Source organism: Patagioenas fasciata, chromosome 20, assembly GCF_037038585.1.
Source record: "Patagioenas fasciata isolate bPatFas1 chromosome 20, bPatFas1.hap1, whole genome shotgun sequence".
In the NCBI taxonomy this organism is placed as follows: domain Eukaryota; kingdom Metazoa; phylum Chordata; class Aves; order Columbiformes; family Columbidae; genus Patagioenas; species Patagioenas fasciata.
The window spans coordinates 171110-186075 of NC_092539.1; the positions used below are offsets into that span (position 1 = coordinate 171110).

General features: G+C 49.7%; 1 pseudogene; it reads right to left on the bottom strand.

The window, feature by feature from the left end:
- Window positions 1-14966, bottom strand: part of LOC136115870 (dynein axonemal heavy chain 9-like) — a 77643-nt pseudogene that overhangs the window by 56338 nt on the left and 6339 nt on the right.

Sequence of the window (14966 nt, forward strand, 5' to 3'; positions counted from 1 at the left end):
CAGACTTGCCATGCACGGTGGGGCACAGCTTGGAGACGTGCCCTCCAGCAGACAGGAAAGCTAGTTCTTACCTGGGGATCAAAAGTAACTGTGATCAGTTTGGTTTCTGGATCTCGCCGGATAAGCGGTTGAGTAAGGTTGTACTGTGATTTTTCAGAGACTGTCTGGGACCAGTCTGCATAGAGCTTCTCCTGATACCTGCCGAAAAACAAACAAACAAATTAAAACATCCACCACGTAGCTGCCAAGCCCGCACACCAAGACATAGAACCAAATAAAAGCCAAGTCCACTTCTGAGGGCTGAAGAACATCAAGGAATATTTAAAACCCACCCACACCACCTCCATAAAGATCTTGGCTTCAAAGACAAACACCTGAAAACCAGTGACAGCATCAAGTCAGGAAAACAAAGATCCCCCAAGTACCATTCTTAGCAGAGGATTCAAATTTGGGGACAAACATTCAAAAGCTCAGAGCAATCAGTTCAGTTTTAGCATCAAACATTAAGATATTAAGTGAGGTGCAACGAATCCCACTCCCACTTGTGGAATACACACATTACAGCCACGGTAAGTACACTGTGAATGGGCACAAGTGGATTGAGACTTCTGGTCAGCTCAGGTTTTCTACCACAGCATCTCCTACATCCAAAAGAATCTCGTTCCAACATTTCTGCTGGGCTGCACAGCCCCTGTCCCTCCCATGCAAACTTCTCATTTCAAGATATCACAGAAAGACTGTGGTGTGTAGCAAAGGATTCCTCCTCCTCTCTCATCACAAAATTCCTTCTGGCTTAGAAAGAGACATTCTCAGGCCCTGGGCTTGCAAATGTGCTGAAAGGTGGTTTAGAGAAGGAGAAGGAAATGGCCTCAAGTTGCACCAGGGGAGGTTCAGACTGGATATTAGGAAACATTTCTTCCCCAAAGGGCTGTCGGGCATTGGAACAGGCTGCGAGGGCAGTGGTGGAGTCATCATCCCTGGAGGGGTGGACAGACGTGGAGACGAGGTTCTCAGGGACACGGGGCAGTGCCAGGGTTGTGTTAATGGATGGACATGAGGGTCTCTTCCAACCAAAACAATTCTATGATTCTATAAGGTTTGGCTTTTTTTCATATAGTTACAGTCATGCCTGAGCCACCACTTACCTGTCGAGCAGCTGGATCATTTCTTCATACTTCTCTATCACCCTTCTTCCTTCAGCAGAGTCCAAGCAGCTGGTGGCACAACAGACAAGCTCAGCGTTACATTTAGCCCTGTGAGGCTGCAGTCTCTATTTACCCCTTCCCAAAACCACCCACCACCTTGCAGGCAGAGCCTGGCTGGGGATCTTACATTCCAACCCCACCATATCGCCCAAAACCATTTCACTGCACAAAAGCTCTCCAAGCCCCAGTGCGCCCTTTTGCGGGTGTTTGCATGGCAACTGGCAAATGAGAACCACGTCCTGGGGGAAGAACAAGGGCCCAGAGCTGCTGGAGGAACACTGGTCTCCGTAACATACTCAATGCTCCGGTGTTTGCACAGAGCAGGGCAACCTCTGCTCACCAGCCACCACTTTCTGAGGTCAAAGAGGCACAGAAAGAAGCAGAGTGTGGCTCCCGGCAGATGAAGCTCTTGGCGGTGCCCAATTCATGCCCCTCAAACCGAAGAGCAAAGGTGTCCCAGAGTGCGGGAGGCAGAGCCCTGGCCACGCTGCCAGGGCTGTACAGCCCAGGGAACAGCAGGCCAGAGGAATTCTTATCATGCTGTCTTTTCCCCACTGTTTCATCTACAATATCCAAGTTTTCCTCAAGATGGTTGTTGATTTTGGAGGACATATTGACAAAACTTGAATTAACTTAACCAAAAGCTGGAAAAAAGGAGCGCCTGAGCAGTCACCGCTGGGCAAGTGCTGAGAAACCTGCTGGAAGTAAACAAGTCCTCTGAGCAAATCCAAGTAAATCCCAGCAAAACCACTTTTGCTTCTCCTTTTTAATCCTTTTTCCCTTTCAACAGCATCATGTCACCACCGTTGCAGAGCATGTTATTAACTACTCTAAACAGAGGACAGAAAATCAGTGTGAAATGCAGATCTGGGTCCTTCATGGTGGACAAAAATTTGCCATTTAGGTTCAAATCAGACATGATAACTTGGGCTCTGTGCTGGGAACAGCCCAAGAGTTTGTTTCATTGCACCAATGTCTTTGCTGCTGCAGAATAACTGTGCACTTAAAGACACTTAATGGCAAGATACAGTGAGAGAAGGTTACAAACATGGTACAGTGACGGTCAAGTTATTTTGGTCAAGTACATTAAAAAAGTGGATCCATTTACACAGAACCCTGACCAGCACACGTGAAGCCATTCCTGTGAGCTACCAGGTGCAGTCCCTAGAACATCCTCAGTTGTCATAAGTCCAACACTGCCTTGCTTACAGAGCTCTTAAATGTTGTCTCATGTGGTGCCAGCTGTGAGTATGAGGCCATACTTCCCTGACACCATCCGTTATAACAAGCATTTGGGTGATAAATATACCAGCATTGGTTTCTTTCCTTGATCTTGGGAGATGGCTCCTTTGTTTAACGCTGAGAAAGTTTTCTTCTGCCCAACAAAATGCTCGTCTGCTCCCCAACATGCAAACCCAGCTATTATTTCTGCAAGATAGATTAATTGATAAATAAACCAGCTTTGTTTCTAGAAAACCTGTTTCCAAAACTGAAACAGATCCATGTATTAATAATATTAACAAATTGATACTAACAATATCAATTCTCACCAGGAAATCCTAGAAAAAGCATGATTTCCCCCAACTTGCAGAGAGAGACACAAATATATCTCCTGGCATCCAAAAGCTTTGTGAGGGACCCACCAGCCTGAGCATCCCAAACCAAGAGCAGCCCAAAAGCTACAAGTCCCACTGTCCCACCAGCAAACACCAGCCCCATGTGCCTGTGGCTCCAGCACTGCCTGGTCTCCTCAGCGTGATTCTCACCGAGCCGGGTGCCCTGATTTCCCTTTTAGGGAAGAGCAAGGGAGCGATAAACAAACCTTGAAGGCGTGGTCCAAGTTGGAGGCGTCATCAAAAGCCTGGATGAAAATGGTGCCCAGCCGACGGTCCATGTCTTCTACTTTCTGCTGGAAACCAAAGGCATCCTGCTCAAAGTCCTGCACAAAGGCAAAACACAAGCTGTGAGGCTGCAAGATGGCACTAGGAAGGTACCTGTAACTCCTCGATCCAGAGATGCCCTCTCTTATTCACCGTGAACTAAGCCACTCCTCTGGCCAATCTTCAGCCATCGCAACGTGGCAAAGTCCTCACGAAGCTTGAGAACATTTCTGTGCTGTCCCATGGCTGAGATGTTGGCCCTTTCTCTGGGAGGGACCCTTTGGTCCTGAGGGCTTTCCACAGCCCACATGGCACTATCTTCAGCCTACAGGCAAGATGGACTATTTCCACACCCTCTCCCCCACCACTTGGCCTGAAGACCACACCATCATCCAGAAAACCCACGGATGCACCTGCTGAGTCCCAAATCCAACCTACTTTCAAGTCAAAACAAGCCTGTGGTTCCATGGTGAGCTGGTTGTGAGTGAGGCAGTTTCAAAACACTCGCACAGGTTGCCCAGAGAGGCTGTGGAGTCTCCACACTTGGACATAGGTAATCTTGGAGATATTTCACCTGACCAGTCACAGTCCTGCTCTAGCTGAGCCTGCTTTGAGCAGGGAAGGTGGACTGGGTGATCTCCAGAGGTCCTTTTCAAACTCAACAGTACTGGGTTTCTGTAATTTCCATCATCTTCTTGCACTGCTTTTCTTGCTTCAATTGTAATAAATCCTTTCAACTTCAAGAGTAACATCTATATTTGTTTTCCTACACGTAAAAGAGTCCAAATCAAAGACTGAACTTGACAGTCCGTGACAGTCCTTCTGTTCTAGCTTGGACAAAACCACTAAAAATGAGGTCATGTGTCTCTTTTCCAAAGGACAAAGTGCAAGGAAATAGCTTTTACTATTGCTACTGCTGAGCTCCAGCAGATCCAGATGCCATGTTTTAGCTAAAAAAAACGGCTCCAGCAGTGGCAGAGGGTGCAAAACTAGAGCACTGAAAGAACAAACATGACTCAGAGTCACACAAATGGCCATGGGGTCACCAAACCCAAGCCACCTCCTGCAGAGCCACTGTCACCTCTCCTCTGTGCCTGCCCTGCTGAAGGAGGGGTGCTATGGAGCAAGCAGCTTTCCAGCAAGAAACACTGGGGACGTGCCACCCCCTGCAGAGATGTACTGGGAGCTGCAGGAAGCAAAGCACGAGCCACCCATCCCCACACCAGGCAGGTCCCAGAGGGCTGGGAATATTCCTTTAATTAAAGCACTACTGATAATAAAATAGAGCATCCTTGAATTCTGAGAGCCCCAGATGCCATGTGTTCATCTAGGCAGGAGCGAACACATCCCAGAGATGATCTGAGTTGGCCCTCATCAGGCAAACTACCTTGTTTTTCCAAAACTAAGACAGAGTCTTATATTAATTTTTGCTGCAAAAGATGCTTACTTTTTTACATGTATAGCTGCCTGGACCCTATTTAAATTGACTTTTTTATGAACTGTAACTAGGGCTAATTTTTTGAATAGGGTTCATATTTCAAGCATCCTGAAAAATCATGCTATAGCTTGTTTTTGGGGTAGGTCTTATTTTTGGGGAAACATGGTAAATACCAAGAGCAGGAAAGCAAAGAGATGTGGGTGTTGGTATAGCTCTTATACCTCAGCAAGCACCATGTACAGCAAAAGCTTGTGCATAACTCATGGAAATCCCAGTTTCCCAGCTGCACTGATCTAAGGTGCTGATCTAGCAAGATATGTTAGATATAGACGTGCAAGAAGTCCCAAATCTCTGCAGGAAAGGCCAGCGGCTCCCTGTTCCCTCCAGTACCAGATCAGATCATAATGAAAGGAGGAAAGAGCTGGGAAGAAGATAGCAGGAAACTGCTGCTTTGGAAACATGCACATGTTCCTGATGTTCCCGCAAACTGGTCCCACCTACCGTGTTGGTCAGGTCAAGACAGTCATAGGTTCGCTCTGAAAACACCTTGTATGCCTCCTGGAATTCCTCATACATGTCCAGGACCTGCTGGCCCAGGGTCTTCCCTTTAATCCCACTGAATTCAATTTTCTCCAGCTTCATCAAGTCCAAGGAAGTTGCCAGGAGATCCTTCAAAGTCAACGGAGGGAGACACAGGTCATGATGTTGACAAAAGAAGATGACAACAGTTGTCACGACAGAGTTGCACTTGCTGAGGGACCTTCCCAAGCACAGCGCTGGTGCTCAGGCTGGGTGGCAGGGATGGGAAGGGGGGAGCCTGATCTGCCTGTCCTGAGCATCAGTGGCTGCTCATAACACGTCCCTGCCCAGTGAGACCTGCTGCAGCCACTAGAAATACCATGACAACTGTAAAATCGCTTTTAAGTGTATTTAAAGGACAGATCCAAAGCAGGATATGAGACTCTTATATGTCATCCAGCATAGCTAAGAATCCCAATTTTATAGGTATTAACCAAGGACAGATTTCTAATATTTACAGGTACCCAAACTGTCCAAAGCTCCTGCGCAGTCAAACCTCCACGTGTCCAAGTGGCTGTTGCAGCACCTGCCCCGCTGGCCCTCTCTGCTGAGGTGGCACACGGGTCCTTCCCTTCCCTTCCCTTCCCTTCCCTTCCCTTCCCATCCTCTGCAGCCTGGCAGTGTCACCTCTTGGGAAAATGTCCCGCTCCCCCAGTGGTGGTGGCAGCACTGGGCAGCTCTGCTGCCATCCCACCTCATCTGTCTCCCTAGGTAGGGCCAAGTAAGGGCTGGTTGAACATCCATTGTCTCAGAGGACCAGGAGAAATGTGCACAGGAATGTACTGGTGGCCACTCTCTGCTTGCACTTGTCCTGGGGCCACCCGAGCAGGGCAGCAGGTTTTACCACAGACACGTAATATGAAACAGTGCAACGAACCAAAGGAAAGGGATCCTTCCCTCTTCACGTGCTCATGGGCTACCCATGCACCAGTGTAACTGCAGCTTTTATGAAAATTCAAAAACAAATGCACATATGCATTCATATTCACTTCGACACACCAGCACATCCGCTTGAACAAATACCTAGTAAGGCAAAAAAATAATGTGGAAATACCAGTTGTCCCTTGCTTTGTCTTGCAAGGTTGCTTGAAATGAAGTGATGAGGGGAAATTGAGACGGAGAGAGATGCAGCAGTTTTCCTCATTAACAGGCTGGTGTGCACTATGCTTTTAATTATTGTTTTACAGCTCACTCGGCAGGCTCTCCCTCTGACTCCAGATACTGCAGCTTCTACTGTCCCTGGAGTGTGGGACAGCCACGGAAGGAGGAAACAGACACTGGTCAAAACGCACAGTGCCCCAGCTCAAAACCTCCCCACTGGCTTTTGTCTGCAGCCCATATCCACAGTGTGCCCATGGCATCCATGGAATCCCAGCAGTCAGTGCCCCAGAGCCTTTACAGGGTCCCAGTAAACCTGTCACCAACACTGTCCTCATGATAACCTGCAGTTATTCCTGTGTCTATTTATATTCCTCTCTACACTGACCAGCATAATTTGGTTTATTTCACATCAAACCCTACTGGAAACCATCATTATGAATACTTTTAAAATAGGCACCAGTCATGACAGTTTTCAACATAGTTAATTAAGGAACACATAAAAGTATATGGCACATTTAAAGCAGTAAAACTGCAAACACCAGCAACCTGTACACTGGCCATCCAACCCTACACACTGAGAACGCAGCAACAATCAACAAAGAAATTCATTTGGGATGTGTGTGGAGAGCAGATGAATGTGTGTGGTTAGCCACGTGAGAGATAACAGGTACATGCAAGGTCTGTACAAGAGGTACATACAGTATCTGTATAAGAGGTATATACAGTGTCTGTATAACAGGTACATATGGTGTCTGTATGTCTGTGGTCTCCAGACACAGCCATGTGGTAAGGAGAGCATAGGGAGCTCCCACATTCACACTCAGACCTGCTCTCTGCAGAACATCTCCTGTGGCTCAAGGAGCCCTTGGCCACACTGGGAGCTCAGGGATGACACCCCAATGTCCCTGCCTCAGGTGACAGATCTGGCAAACAGGGACACCCCTGAGCCACAGCACCCCAGTTTGATGGACTATGAGGATGCGAAGGGACAACCTGGTGAGGAACGTGTCCCTGCTCCTCCCCAGGCCCACGTGGCACAGCCAAGGGGATCCTGCCATCTGGCCTCTCCAAGACAGGCAGGACCCAGCTCTAGGGTGTCATAGAATCATAGAACCATTTCAGTTGCAAGAGACCCTTAAGATCATTGAGTCCAACCATAACCTAAATCTGTCTCTGATGGCACCAGGAGACCTGGGAGATTACATTGCTTTATTTACAGCTGTGCAAACCACACCTCCAGTAATCCTCCTTTTCTTGCCCCAACAGGAGCAAGGAGTCCAACGGGACTCCTGAGAGCAAAAAACACACCTATCAACCTGACCAGCTTACATATGCACTGAGCAGGACATAGTAAAACACAGTCTTAGACTCGCTGTAACAGGAGACCTAACAGCAAAAGAGTGGCCCCGTTCCCTGGTATCAGGTGAAGCTATAGAAAGGAAAGATGCCAGCAAGTGATCTCCTGGCTACAGAGTTCTCCTGACGGTTTGCAATGTTTTTCAAGACCAGAGTCTCACCTCCACCATCTCCAGCCTCTTCAGGAAGGTGTCCAGCCTCGCAAACACCATCGTGGAGCTGAAGTCCCACTCCCTCACTTCTTGGCCTGGTTCATAATACATGTGCAGTTTTTCCCTTCTCTCCTCAAATGCCTCTTTGAACATGTTCAGGATACCGAGCACCATTCGCACCTTGCCCAGGCTCTCCTCCATGTCCCCTTTCAGAAGGTCTTCTGGAGACAGGTACACCAGGGCCTGGAAGAGCAAAATCACACCTGAGAGGTCACTTCTGCCATCATGGAAAACAAGGACTTCTTGTGTTGAACACATTTGAACCTGTTTATTAAGTTAAATGTTGCCTAAAGAATCACTTTTCCAGGGAAGGACAATAGGAAGAAGGGGAAAGGGGACACAGGGGACTGCAAACACAGGCATCACAGCCACAGACCTGCTCAATGAGAAGGTTGCAGATCTCCTGGAGCAGCACCACTATCCGCACGGGCATGTTGTAGTGCTTGGAGGTGACCCAGATCAAACACACCACGTGGAGCAGGGGGAGCAGGAAAGGCTTCACCTCGCTGAACTCAACCCTCTCTACGTCTTCCAAGCGGCGCTTGAGGGGTGTCAGGTGCAGGTGAACGTCCTGAGCTTCAGTCAAAGCTGTGTTGAGAGACGTGAGAAGCGGTAAGAACCACCCAGCTGCGGTGTGCTGGGTTCCCAGCTGGGTGCTGGCCTCACCACATGGAAAAGTGCCTGGGAAAAGAAACTGTCCTGACAAGCACTGAGCACCCTCAGCCACCTGTGTGCTGCAGGTCACTCACTCGTGAACATCACTCACCTGCGGCAGTAACCAGAACAGAAATAAGCTGATGTGATGGCAGGGGACAGGGAGCTGGGACAGGGCTTCGTGGAGAGCCTGAGTCCACAACTGCTAAAAAGTCACACGGAATTTGCCCAACAGCACCAAAAATACAGTGCTGCCATGGCTGTGAGCCATGGCCTTGCTGTACAGCACGACAGGCTGTACAGCCTTGGCCTGAGCCCTTTTTAGCTCAGTTTTGGCTCAAGCAACTCCTTGTCCAGTGGGCAGATGACGACGGCCCCACTAGTCCTGACTGTAATAGAAAACCTGTCAACAGTAAAGCAACTGATGTCTGACTCGTCGAAAGCTTTAGCTTAGCTCTGTACAGCTGTGTGGTTTTACCCTGAAGAATTACCCCAGAGCGCAAGCATTAATAAAACCAGATCGTTGTGCAATTAAACCTGTGGACCAACAAGAAGTGACAGAAGTGCTTGAATGCATGCAAAAATAACCCCTAAGGCCCAAGACCAAGGAAGAAGAGACTCCCACTATCAGCATCACCCTCCCAGCAAATCCACCAACAGCAGCCACACCAGTACAATGCCAGGGAAAGGGGCAGAGACTTAAAAGCAGGTGCACACAAATCTGCACTGCGCTGTAATGGAAATTAACAATTATAGTCCAAATTATCCAATTAGGGTTAGTATCGCTGTAGCCGGATTAAAACCAAATATTTGTTGTATTTTGATTAAACCCTTAAAGTATTAATTAGTTTAACAATGAACCCTTGGCTCCTTATATAAGGGGTGTTTCTCCAGCCCATTTAAACTGCACAATGCAGAGTGTGACACAGATCCTTAAGAGATTCAATGTTTGCACGTGAAGTGGTGAAGAACAGTGTTTTCTGCCAGCACGTGCACAGCTAACACAGTCTAGATGGTTTCATTGTGCCAGAGAGCAGCTGGGTTGGACATGGATGTCCAGCTGTGTTGGTCTGCAGGGACAGACCAGCAGGACTACACTGTTTTTCACTACAGACAGGGATTTGCAATATTTCCTTGGGCTGCGCTCAACTCCCCTAAGCAAAGCAAAGCAAGGAAATTCGGGCTGCAGTGGCCAAAGCCTGAGAAGCAGCGCTCTAACAAAGCAGTCTTAGGTACAAGATCTGTCCTCTTAGTCTGAACTCCCGTTCCTGCATAATAACACCAGAGGAGCTGGTGGAAGTTGAGGTGAGTCCTGTTAGAGTAATGCAAACACTTTATTACAGCAGAATAAATTCCCAAACCCATTCACCCTGAACTTTGGCAAGAGTCTGGCTCAACAGACCAGCGATGGAGCTTGTCCCAGCCTGGAAACAAAAGCCTAGACTCAAGCACAAGCAGCCCAGTCTCAATTCACAAACTAGAAAGATTTGGCTTGAAATCAGTCACACCAGGCCATGAAGAAAGGCCAGAAGCCAGCACTGTGGTAAAGTTGCCCCAGCATCTCACCTGCCTCAACATCCATTAGCATGGTTTTGAAGGCTGGGATGTAGCTGCTCTCAACTCTCTCCAGCAGCTCCATCATGTTCCTGACCTTCCTCGTTGTCAGCTGGTTGTAAATGCATTCCAGGTCATCACACCTACAGCAACCGAGACACAGAATCACAGAATCAGTTAGGTTGGAAGAGACCCTCAAGATCGAGTCCAACCATAACCTAACCCCTGGCACTGCCCCGTGTCCCTGAGAATGTCATCTCTGTGACTGTTCAACCCCTCCAGGAATGGTGACTCCACCACTGCCCTGGGCAGCCTGTTCCAATGCTTCACAACCCCTTCTGGGAAGAAATGTTTCCTAATATCCAACCTCAGCCTCCCCTGGCGCAACTTGAGGCCGTTTCCTCTCATCCTGGCGCTTGTTCCTGGGGAGCAGAGCCCGACCCCCCCTGGCTCCAAGCTCCTTTCAGGCAGTGCAGAGATCAGAAGGTCTCCCCTCAGCTCCTGTTCTCCAGCTGAACCCCCCAGGTCCCTCAGCCACTCCCATCACACTTGTGCTCCAGCCCCTCACCAGCTCTATTCCCTTCTCTCAACTCACTCCACTACCTCAAGGTCTTTCTTGGCCTGAGGGGCCCAAAACTGATTTGAGGTTTGGCTTCCCCAGCGCTGAGTACAGTGGGACAGTCATTGCCCTGGGCCTGCTGGCCACACTGTTCTTGATGCACACCAGGATGCTGGTGGCCATGTTACCACCTACACTGGGCCATCAGCTGTCCCCCAACATCATCTGTTTCCCCTGGGCCTGATTCAGGGCTTCCTCCAGCTACACATGGACTGTGGAAATGGGAGAAAGCTGCATGAGGCACAGACAAACCCTACAGGACAGAAAGTGCTGAGTTCAGCATGACAGCAGCTCTGCTACTGACAGAACATCGCTGAAAAAAAGCCATCGTGTTTCTGCAGGCATTAGCAACAGCTCTCCAGCCAGCAGGGCTTTGCCCCGAGTCAGCCTGAACCAGTACAGCACAAAGGTTTTCAAAGGGCAGGAGGAAATACCACTCCCAGGCTCCTGAGCATCTAAAGCCCCTCTGGCCCTGACAGATGAACAGCAGCCAGCTGAGATGCACCATTTCCAGACAGCCCCCAGCAGGTGTCCATCAGCAATTACTCCTGTGGATGGCTCCTAGTGAACAGTGACCAAAGAGTGCCCAGAGCGGGTGTGGAGTCTCCTTCTCTGAGACATTCGAACCCGCCTGGACCCACCTGTGTGATCTGCTCTGTGACCCTGCGTGAGCAGGGCTTGGACTGGGGATCTGCAGAGGTCCCTTCAGCCCAACCAGCCTGGGATTCTGTAAAGGGCATTTCTGAAAAAAGTCCCTTGAGGTGTAGCCCCTGTGGTGGGGCTAAGTTAAAACACAGCCAGCTGCCCAGTGACCTCCCAGGCACTTTGCAGATCATGATGATTTTCTGTGTGGGAGCAATTTTCCTTAGTTGAAGCCTACATGAACCCCAGGTGGCCTGTTCTTCTCAACTCATGGAATTAGCAGCTCCACCACCAGCACTCTCCCTCTACACAAAACCAGCACCACAGGGCACCATGCACTGGCCAGGCTGCTCTGGGTACCTGTTCTTCCAGAACTCCAGCTCCACCTTCGGGTTCGGATTGCTGCCTTGCAGGAGAGGCTCTGAAGACTCTTTCTTCAGTGCCTCCTGGATCTGGTGGCTCCAGTCTATGATGGCCGACTCCATGGCATACACCAGAGATTTATCTATCCGTTCCATGCTGTAGTAAACAGAGTACGTGATTAACTTTGTTGATGTGCATTGCTCAGTTGGATCTACTTCCAATGGCCGTGTGGGCAGCTGGATTTTACAGGGTTTCACATTTCAAAACCACAAAACAATCAAACCCCATAAGATTTTGTCACTGGTTTAATATAGGAATTACACTCTGGAGAAAATGGCTGAATGTCTGCAGCAGTGTGGGCAACAACACTGTTCATAAAGTGAATGGTGGAAATGAAGAGCCAGTCGCCACCTCTCTGCACAGCCAGTCATTGTCACATAAGATCCATTCAGGTTCAGGATCTGACCTGGAGACTCACACATCCAGCAAGATTCTCTCTCCCCATACCATTCTCCCTCAAAATATTCTACATCCCTGCAGTCATTAACTCACTTAATTCAGCAAGAAACACCACCAAGTGGGCTGGGAAGCTGAGGACAGGTCACCCCACTGCCTTGGAAGCAGTAACTTCTCACAAAATCCCACCCGCACCACGTCCTGTCTGAGGAGTGATTCATTCCACTGCACCCACACATCTCCTGGGGTTCCACAGGGGCACGCACGCAGCCCAGACACGATGACAACTTGATGTACAAACGCATCTGCTTCTCTGGACCTTCCAGAACCTGTTATTTTGGGGTGGTACTCACGATTTCTCATTTTCCAGATCAATGTCCTCAATTCCCTCTGAGCCAGCTGGGAGAGGCAGCAAGGTCTTGCCGTCTACTTGGCCAACAACTGTGAAAATGGTACTTTTGAGGTTGTGGACATGACGCACGATGTCTTGTGACACCACTTGTGGCCAGCCCTGATGGTTCTTCTTGTTCGTTAGGATGGGCACGATCACCTACAGCGGGAGTCACGGAAGACCAATGGAGAAAAAAGTGCAGCAGGAGACGGACGGGCCACCAGGCTCTGAGGTCTGTGCTTGGCCAAGCCTGGAGACCCATATTCATTGCTGTCTCAAGCAGTTCCCATGTGAAATAGAGGCAGCTGATGATGAATGGGCATCTCTACAGGCCCACTTTATACAGCAGAACACCCTTTTCCCCAAATCCAAGCAGCCAAGGAGGGTGGAAGCCAGTAGGCAAAGTGAGCAGCCCCATCCCCAGGCTCTCCCAGCCTTTCAAGCCCGCAACTGGAGATGGCCCCATGGGCTGCTGTCCCTTGCCCTCACAACTGTCCCCGGTGCTTGGTCCCCATGTCCCTGCCCATGGGCACAGCCGTCAGGCTGCCCTTTGAGCCTGCCAGGGCTGGGCTGAGCTCAGTGTGCTGCAAGGGAAGGTCTGCTGGTACCCCCTGGGATACACTGGTGGTGAGGGTCCCCCAGGTCCCAGCTGCAGCCCACCAAACAGGAGCTTTGCCTTTATCAGCACTTTTACTGACCCGGCAGCGTGGGGTTGTGGGGCTGGTCGGGGTTTGCCCAGATTTGAGCTGCTTTTGGCTTGTTTGAGCTGTGACAGCAACACCGTGTCTGTCACCTATCCTGGCTGGCTCTGCACTGGGACCAGCCTGTGGCAACAGCCTAACAAAGCCAGGTTGTCCCTAGTGACAAACAACAGCCCTTTGTGTTACTGGACTCAGGGTGGGGGTAGGGGAGGGGGGGGAGGTGACTAAAGGCATAAAAATAGCTGCAAATGGACATAAAATTGAAACGGAATAAAGCAGCTCAGCACCTCCATGGTGCTGTCCCAGGATGCTGAAGACTCTTTGGAACTGTGGCTGGCTCTGTAGACCCGAAGAAGACCCGACCAGCCACCTTCGTGCCCAGGGAGCCGTGGGAAGGGGGAGCACAACCCCAGGGAACACACGGGCAGGTGCTGACGAGTTCACCTTCAGCAGTTTTAGCTGCATTATTAGCAAGATGTGTCTCTATTACTTAAAGCACGTGGACTGCTAATGCCAGTGATGTTGTAACCAGGCAAATGATAGCCGTTCATTTTCTTTCTGACTGTTAAAATGATAACTGGACTCAGGATGAAGCCCCAGCCCACAGAGCAGGTGTGTTCCCTTCGGCACCGCAGGAGTGAAGCAACAAGTGGACAAGGTCACCAGCTGTGACCCCTCACTGAATAAAGACAAAGTGTGGGCAGAGGAACACACGACCCCAACCCCAGGAAATTCAAGACCTTTTTCACCTTCACGCAGACCCACCCCATCTGCCTGACCCAGCACCACCGCTGCTTTTGCCTTCAAGTGAAGCTTGAGAGGAAAATAGGATGAAAACCAGGCACAATCTGCTCCCTGCAGAAATACTGCATGTCTGCACAGGGGAGAGCAAAGCCTGCAAACACGCAGCTGGGACGCACAATCCCGGCTCCCAAAGGCATTCAGAAAACAGGATTTAACAGGATCTGCCAAAGTGTTCCTACCCCACCATCTACCCATAGCAGACGGTGCTTGCAATGCTATTGGCCAGCCGTGATGCAAAACCACTGTTTGTGCAGACTTCGCAAGACCACGGGGCTCATCAAAACAAAAGCTCCCCGTATAAATAACGTGTTTTCTCACAAAACCAGGATAACCAGTCTGGCAGCCTGCTCTTGGGAATCCAATCTATCAGTCACCATCTTAATATACCAAACATCATGATCAGAGCTTCTCAAATCCAGCAGCTCCTCTGCTTTCCCATTACAGCCTCATTCCTGAGACTTCTCCCGGTGAGGAGCCATCAGGAATAAACCGAAACAACATTGTCTAGTTCAGGCTAATAACACAGCAAAGCAAAAGCACTCGAACCTCTTGACGATCTCTTTAAGAAAACATCAGCCCACCTGAGATAACCCGACACTGAGCTACAGGAGGCTCCTGAACATCACAAAACACTTTTTCACTATGAGAGTAATCGAGCACTGGCCCAGGTTGCTCAAAGAGGTTGTGAAGTCTCCATCCTTAGAGATAATGAAGAGCTACCTGGACATGGCCCTGGGCAACTGGCTCTGGATGGCCCTGCTTGAGCAGGGGTTTGGAGTAGGTGACCTGCAGATGTCCCCTCCAGCACCTGTGGGTACATCAGTCCCACAAGGACCCCACTGATAGACAGAGCTGATGTGGATCAGCATTCAGGTGGTTTATATGAGTTCTAAAGCCGTCCATGGTACTGCAAAGGGCAGAGTTAAGGGTACAAGTGCATCAGCAGAGAAGGGAGGGAGGCCAAGGAGCCTGTCTGTAGGAGGGGACACCTTCCCCGCTGCCATGTGCGAG